This window comes from Nicotiana attenuata, unplaced genomic scaffold, assembly GCF_001879085.1.
Source record: "Nicotiana attenuata strain UT unplaced genomic scaffold, NIATTr2, whole genome shotgun sequence".
Classification (NCBI taxonomy): Eukaryota; Viridiplantae; Streptophyta; class Magnoliopsida; order Solanales; family Solanaceae; genus Nicotiana; species Nicotiana attenuata.
Window position 1 is genome coordinate 50,309 of NW_017671109.1, and position 8,905 is coordinate 59,213.

Consider the following 8,905-nt stretch of genomic DNA (forward strand, 5'->3'; position numbering starts at 1 on the left):
AGAAATCAGCCCTAATGTGTCAGAGTTCAGAGGAGTCTCATGAACCCTAAGCAGTGCTTACATTGGGGGTGGCAGGACCCTAGTTAACTAAGAGTAGGAGTTGAAAATAATATATGAAAATAGGAGACAGTTTTTTTTAAGAAAATTAGTTTGGATTTCAGAAGTGCATAGAAACAGATTACCAGATTACAAGAACCACAAGCAGCACACATTTAGCAGAAGGAGTTCAGCCATGAACTCCAGCAATCAAACAAACAGAAAAAAATAGAGTGACAATTAATTTGAACAAAGTTTCACATGGCCTTAATCCATTAGCTATTACTAGGTGAATATATAGGCATATATTAATCAGAGAACAACATGCTGGGATCAAGTTACTGATCAGACAATCATACAGAAAGGTAGTAAAAGTTGAGAGCATAAAAATCATGAATTAGTCAGGAGTCTGTTAAAGTGAAACACTTAAAACAGGACAGAAAGCATGCTAGTTGAGAAACAAGTAGACAAGTGTCCTGGATCAACAGGAACATGCTAAAGTGGAGCAACCATACTAACTTATTGGTCAGGACAAATTCACAGGAGTTTAAGCATGCTAGTTAACAGAAACATAAGGGCAAACAGAGGCATGTTGATACCTACAGCAGATTGAATACATAGCACATTGAGTAGGACATGATAATAGAGATAGACATGCTGTTTAAAGGCAGTAAACAGGAAGCACATAGGTCACGTTACATAGAAGTAGACATGTTGATTAAGATCAACAAGCATAAAGCACATAGGTCTAATTACATAGCATATTGAATGATAGCAGAAGTGGAGACATACCAATTAAGAGATAGCAACAAGAAAGTGAAGCAAATAGGATCCAAAGGTATAGCCTTGACTTTCAGCCGGCTGGAAAGTGCAACAAACACAAGTAACAGGAAGATTGGCAATGGAGAGTGTGTACGAATAAGAGCAAGGATTTGTTTGTGTTTTTGTGTTTCTCTATGTATGTGTGTCTCTTTTCAAAAAACAGGATGGGGTTTATATAACAATGAGCAGAGTGAAGCAAATAAGGTAAAGGAAATCAAGAGTTCACAAATAAGGCAAAGAGACCAATCAATCAATCAATTAGGGCTTAACAAGACCAATTAACAGGCAGGATTCCGGAAAAGACCCTTCAAATTAGGAAGAAGTCAATTATCGGCCAAATTAGGGTTTAAATAAGGCAAGGAACAAGTCATAGGCCTTTTTATAAGTCAATTAGAATAAATCAACACCTTGGAATCAGGCCAATAGACTAATTAAGGCAAGTAGTACCAATTAGGAGTCACAAAATAAGTGAAGTATGTAAAAATTACATAAAGTAGTCGTCTCAGCAAAAACATATAATTTCGAACCCTAATTAGGCGGATAAAATCAATTATCCTCTACTAATCGACAGGTCAAAGAACAACGGGCAAATATTGAAGCGAACAGTGAAATAATCAAACAAACAAAGGACTAGAACATAGGCATGAAAGAATCAGTAGAACTAGTAAAGATAATCGAATTCAAACACTTAGAAACTTTAGAAAAGTTTTGCAGAAACAAGAAGAAGTGAAACCCTAGTTTTAGAGAAACATAGAAAATCGATTAATAATAAGGGAAACAGAAGAATTTTTAAAGAAAATACCAGATAAGATCAAAATTGTTTCAGATCTACCAGGATCTGAACGGACTCAAGTAGAAGGAGATTAGGGTTTTTGAAAAATGGAATGAGGTGATGAAAAATCTAGTCCAGAATCGGAGTTTCGAACCATAAGCACAAAGATAACAATACTCACAACCATAGCGATGAACACGAAGCAGGTTCATCGAGAAAGTGAAGAGTCTAGGTCGACTCTGAGTTGGATCTCCTTGAGATCCCTTCAAAATACGAAGAAACCGAACAACCAGTAGATGTAGGAGGCTAGATAAGGCAATAAATCAACAGATGACCCCATATCTGGTCAAGAATCGAAGGGGTTTGGGGGAATTTTTGAGTGACGACGCTCTAGGATTTGAGGGTGTTTGAGAGAGAAGAGGTGAGCAAAGGATTCAGAGGCGGTGCAAATGAGAGAGTGAGGTAGGGTTTTGGGTGTTAGGGTAATTAAAAAAGGAAAGGGGGTCCTGGAGTTGATATTTTGAGATCAACTGCCAGGATTGATTCCGGGTTGGGGCGGGTTATAAAATTGGGTCAGGGTTTGGGTTAGATTAGGGTATGGGCTGGGGTTTTAATTGGGCTAGGGGTACTAATTTGGGTTGAGGTCCGAATTAAATAAATAAATAAATAAAAATTAAAGAGGTTGTTCGTTAAATACCCAATTGATTTAATAAAACAATTTTATAAAATAATTTATAAATGATAAAAATATCATTTGTGCATAAAAACAATTTAAAATAATTACTTAGTATTATAAAAATATAAAAGGTTAATTTCTTGTGAAATAAGGTAATTATGCACACATGGGCTATTATTGCAAAGTTATTGCAATTATAACCCTAACATGTACATATGGCTATTCATGAAATAATAAAAGCTTAGGATAAATATAAATGATAAAATTAAGCACTAAAATTATCGTAAAATCGTTTGTAATGCAATTATCTATCTAGATAATAAAATTCTAGAACAAATTAATGGAAATCCTTTTAAAATTACAGAAAATTATGAAAAAATATTGGTTGATGCTCATTCACTAGTTTGAAAGTATATATGCATTTTTACAATATATGAGGGAAAAATTGGGCATCTACATCCATTATACTAGAGGTATCAGGAAGAGTTGAGCAAGCTTGTTGGAATTTATTCATCGCGATCGCGAGGGAATGTTCGCGATCACGAAGGGAAAAAATTGAGCTGGACTAATTTTTGAATCGTGTCACGATGATGGGGACCACTATCTTGAAGAGGGATCACTGGCAGTGCATTAAAATATCAAATTTCGGGATTTTGAGTTTATTTTATCATATTTGGATCTATGGAGCTCGGATGGAGACGATTTTTGAAGCGATTTTCACCATGTGGGTTGGCTTTTGAGCCGTTTGGAGGTCAGTACATGCGGGATCGCACTTTTGGAGCATCGTTTGGCTTGCTCGATATTAGATTTGGCTTTTTCGAGGTAAGTAACAGTTCTAAACTTGGTGCTGAGGGTATGAACCCCTGAATATACGTGTTATGTGTTGGTGTTGAGGTGACACACATGATAGGTGACGGGTGTGTGGGCGTGCATCGTGTGAATTATGACTCGATTGATTCTCTGGTACTGTGTAGTGACCTAATCGTGTTTCTATTCATGAAATTTCTACGTGCTAGAGTAATTGAGTTGTGATCCATGTTAGAAACTATGTCTAGCCTAAATCCTTATCCTGTTGGGACTCACTGAGGTCATTTCTGCTATTGAGTTATTTTCTTACATTGCAATTACATACTCATTCATTTTCATATCATATCTCAGTCTCTTATGAAATTTAGCGATACATCATATCATCATTTTTGGGCTGATTTTCATGACATTGTGAGCCCGAGAGACTGGAGAGATTGATGACTGAGTGAGGCCGAGGTCCTGATTGTGAGGATGTTTATGGGATCAGGCTGCACACCGCAGCAGACTTTATTGATTCATGCCATTATCGGCTTATATTAGCGCTTGGGTAGGATCCCCCTTCCGGAGTCTGACTTACTGGCAGTGAGCGCAGTGCGAGTGCTGAGCGTGAGTGCAAGTGCCGAGTGCGAGTGTCGAGCTCGAGTGCTGAGTGACTAGGAGGACTAAGTGACTGTGAGGACTGAGCGAATTGATACTCCAAGAGTATGCATATGGTTTTATCACTGTGTTGCATTACAGTTGCCTTGCATACTTGGCATGTAGGCGTAGAGATGCATTTCCTCATGTTGTACGGTATAGTAATATTCATGACGTTCACATGCACATTGACATGTAGGCACAGAGATGTACTTTCCTCATACCGTCTGATAAAGAAATCTTCTTATCTATTGTTGAAAGTTTTCTTTTTGGGAAGATCATAGTTTTCAGGTTTACTCATATTTTGGTGATTTCGGTGAAAGATTTAGGTTTTACTATTATACTTGAAAAGCATGCCTATTTTCTGGAACTGTGAACGAGCTGAGCATCATATCTTTGAGTCATTACTTGTACTATTTTTATGACATTGTTACAAGTTGTTCTAGGCTGTTGGTGTTGGACTCTGGTCGTTTGTCCAAGCTCGTCACTACATTCAACCTAAGGTTAGGTGTCTTACTTATTGAGTACAGGAGGTCGATTGTACTCATACTACACTTCTGCACATTGCGTGCAGCTTTTGGATGATGATGTTGTTGTGTGTGGCGGGAGCTAGAATTGAAGATGTACCTGCGTTCCGGTCATAGCTGCCTCTTGTTCTAGATAGCTTTAGATTTTTTAATCTGTTCATGTAGACTTCAAATAACTGATGTATTTATTTCATACCAGCTTGTAAACTCTAAATCTTAGAAGCTCATTATTTGTACTACCAGTCCTTGGGATTTTGTATAAAAGCTCAGTTATTTCATTATTTATTTTCTCATCAAATCTCATTGAATTGGATTGTTATTAATTGGTTTACCTAGTGGGTTGGGTTAGGTACCATCACGATTAGTTGCATTTTAGGTCGTGACAGTGTATTAATGACATGATATTGGTTTGGATACAGTCCATCATAGTGCTGCTTATCGGGCGGATTGGGTGGATATTTACGCTTAACGATTTGGCTTATTTGTTTTCGGCTAATAAATGTACTAATCCGCTAATCATCCGATAATATATCGGGCAGATTGGTATCCGATTAGCAATTATCGGGAGGTTTATCGCCTAAATCAAATAGACAATAAAAATTACATGAATAAGCAAGACATTAAACAGTAGATAGATGGTCCAATCACAATCATACTCCACTACGCTAATGAAGCTATCATTGTTAATGGTAGTTTTTTCTTCTTTAATTCATCTACAATAAGCAAGCTAAAAAATAAATTGGGAATCCTAAACCAGTAATAGAAGTTCAGTTAACATAAATTTTTGATATAGTTTGCTTCAGTTACCATGTTAAATGATTTATTTGAGTAGAAAGATATCAAACTCTCTAGGTTTGCCTAGTCCTATCCCAAAAACAAATTATGATGAAGCTCAATTGCTAAGAAGTTGCTTCATAATGGGTAAAAATATAAATATAATAATTCTTAATGGGTTGACGGTTTATCCGAGAAGAAAATTAAATAATCTACCCACAAACCGATAAATTATTAATCTAACAACCCGATACCAATAAACCATTAAGTCACTTTTACGGTTCGGTTAACGATTATGATTTGGTTTTGAATAACCCTAGACCACCATGAGAGAAGTGGGAGATGGTGAATTATTTGATTTGGGTCACGAGTCGCTCCATATAGGCTGACCCGGCCCATTCTTGAATAGATAAGATTAAATAACCTCTTATAAAAAGCTACTCCATACGATGAATTTTTGGGAGCATATTCTACACAGTTATTTTGATGGGATCGGTTTTATTTAGAATTGCTTTCATCCTTAACTCCGAATAAAAGGGAACAAAACGTTCTCTTTATCAATAAAAGAAAACACAGAGAAAAATCTCTTCTTCTTTAAAATTTTTATATCCAAAAGTAAAATAGAATCAGCATGGAGCAATTTCTGTCACACAAATTTCAATGATCTTTCGTTGTTGTTAAGGTACATATTTGAAGTCCATGTTACTAAATTTTGTCTATAATACAAGATATACATATGTGATATATCATAGTGACAGAAAAAATGCTGAAAATGGAGCTTTATATCTAGAAATGTGTTATACACTACAAAGAAGTGAAATAAACTTTTGATATACGTTTTGAAACATATTATTAATAAGCTATACATAGTGATATATAAACTATATAATTATTACTGTGTTATACTTTTGGATATACATGCAAATCAAATAAAATGTTAGAGCTTGCTCTAAACCTATATACACTGATACAATGGAAGTGGGAAATCTTGAGAAAGAATGTTGAGAGATTTGGGAGATTTTCGGATACTGCTGAAAGAAAATAGAACCTAATTTATAGGATAATGGTTGCGACGAGAGAAGAGAGGGCGATTTGCAGTCGTATCCTATTTTTATGCCACCTTTTAACCTATACCCTATTTTTAAAAACTATTGATTTCGTAACCAACTAACAAAAAATCTGTATTAATATGACCATTATACCCCTTCCAAAACATATAAAAGATGCATCAATCATACCCAGATTCAAATTCCAGAGACGTATCTCCTCCATCACACCGTCTCTCCTAAGATCGCCTATCGCAAACCAGATTTGAACTAGATTCAAATTCAAAATTACAAAATACATTGTAAGTATTCAAAATTTATTTCACGAACTTCACTGATATGCTGAATTTGCATTCTAAATCTGTTTGACGTTCACTTCTAACATTCTAATCCGACAAATATGCTGAAATTGTTGGTTTATTTGCTAAACAAGTTGAAGTTATTTAGTTCCTATCTAAAAACTTCATTAAAATGAGTTATATGAGTGTTATCATTATTTATTTGCTAAACAAGCTGAAGTTATTTAGTTTATATTTAAAAAATTCAGCAAAATGAGCTGAAGTTTTCCTCCTACACTGGTTAAATATTAAACAAAAAACTTAAGCATTAGTTGCTGAAGATTTTTACGTAATCTGTAAAAACTTCAGAAATATGAGCTGATGAAGTTTTCCTCCTACACTAGGTAAAAAACCCATAAATTAAAATTACATATTACACAAAAAATTTCAGCATAGGTGCTGAAATTTTTTAGTTAATATTTAAAAACTTCAGCAGGCAGAGCTGAAGTTTTTCAGTTAATATTTAATACTTAAGCAAGAAAAAACTAATTAACATAAACTTAACATTAGAAAAAACGCACAAAAAATGCACAAAAAACTTGTAACAAAAACTTAACATTTCATTAAACATTAAAACGATAAATTAACATAAATAACAAAATAAAAAAAATAAAAACTAATTGTCCATATTATCATCATCGTCGTCGTCGTCGTCGTCGTCACTACCAGATGGACGAGCATCTTCATCAGCAAGATTATCAAATCTTGCATTCATCAGAAGCGTATCGAGCTTGTTGTTGATTTCTTCGAGCTCCCTGTCGTATTTGTCTATGAGCTCATCTAGTTTTAACTCAAAGGCCTCCATAATGTCTTGCTTCATTTCTTCTACTATTTGTCTGATGACAGCATCCATGTTTCTTCTTTTTGTATTTTATGTCTGCTAGAATATATTTGTTTGAGTGAATAAACTCTCAAAGTTTAGCGTGCTTTTATAGGGGGAAAAACTTGTGCATGGTATATGAAAAGGCAAAGAGGAATTTTAAGCGTTGTCTAAAGAAAAGCGTGCATGAATGTGATAGGAATGTAATTATTACACTAACACATAACCCTAACGGAATATAATTACTACTTTAATTGTCTTTATTATGTTCACTCCTGTGTACTATGCAATTAATGCTGAAACGTGCTCAAGTTTGCTGAATTCATTTTCTAAAACTTCAGCTCAATGTGCTGAAGTTATTTAGTTCATTTCAAAAAACTTCAGCACTTGATAAGCTGAAGTTTTTCTCCTGCACTCGATAGGTTTTGTCCAAAAGCTTTTTCAAATAACTTCAGCTCAATGTGCTGAAGTTATTTAGTTCATTTCTAAAAACGTAAATGCAAAAAGAAATGTAACTTCAGCCCCACAGTTTTTCTATAGTAAAAAAATAACTTCAGCCTGAAAAGTAACTTTTCGAATCATTTACTATATAGTCAAACAAACTTAAATGAAAGATGAAGTAGTTGACAAAAGACAAAAAGTAGATAGTAAATGCAAAAAAATAAGTATCAACTTAAAAAAATACCAAAACATGCTAAAGTTTTTCTCTTAAAGCTTTTTCAAAAAACTTCGGCCCAATGTGCTGACGTTTTTTAGTATATTTCCAAAAACTTCAGCACTTGATAAGCTGAAGTTTTTGTGTTGGATTCAATAGTTTTTGTCCTAAAGCTTTTTTAAAAAACTTCGGCCCAATGTACTGAAGTTATTTAGTACATTTTTAAAAACTTCAGCACTCGATAAGATGAAGTTTTTGTCCTGGACTCGATAGTTTTTGTCGTAAAGAATTTTCAAATAACTTACGCAGAAACTCCTGAAGTTATTTAGTGTATTTAGTGATGAGCTGAAGTTTTTGTCCTACATTTGACACTTTTGTTATGACTTTTAACCAAAACTTCAGCTTAAAAAGCAAAAGTTATTTACTTCATGCTCAAGTTTAGCATGCTGAATTTCAACAAAAATATACTTGAAATTCATGAAAAAAGACACAAACATATTTGAATCAATCCAAGTCACATAATTCACACAAAACAATGTATATTCACAAAATTCAATTTTGTTTTCTCTTACATCCTTGGAAAAAAAGAAAAAATTAGTTCTTTGTTTACAAGTTATTCTCTATTCAAAAAATTCACAGAGTGTCTTCATATTCTCCATAGTCATGTCCTAGTTGCTATTCTTGATTTTCTTAACCACAATCCATGAACCTTCAATATGTCTTCCACCAAAGCGTTTTCTGTCAGACACAGGTTGACGAAGTTTAGTACTATAATTTTTTTAGTCAACTACCGTCTTCTTTCATAAGAAGAAAACAAGAATATATTGGCCAAAGACATGCTTACTGGTGTGCATCTGGGAATTCGTGGGAAGCAAAGATAGTGAAGGAGAAGTCCAAAATACTTCATATGTGACGGAGACTGGCCACATCAAAAACTCGAGCCTTTACTTTTACATTTTAAAAAATTTCATACTTTTTCTTTTTTGGAAGCAAAAA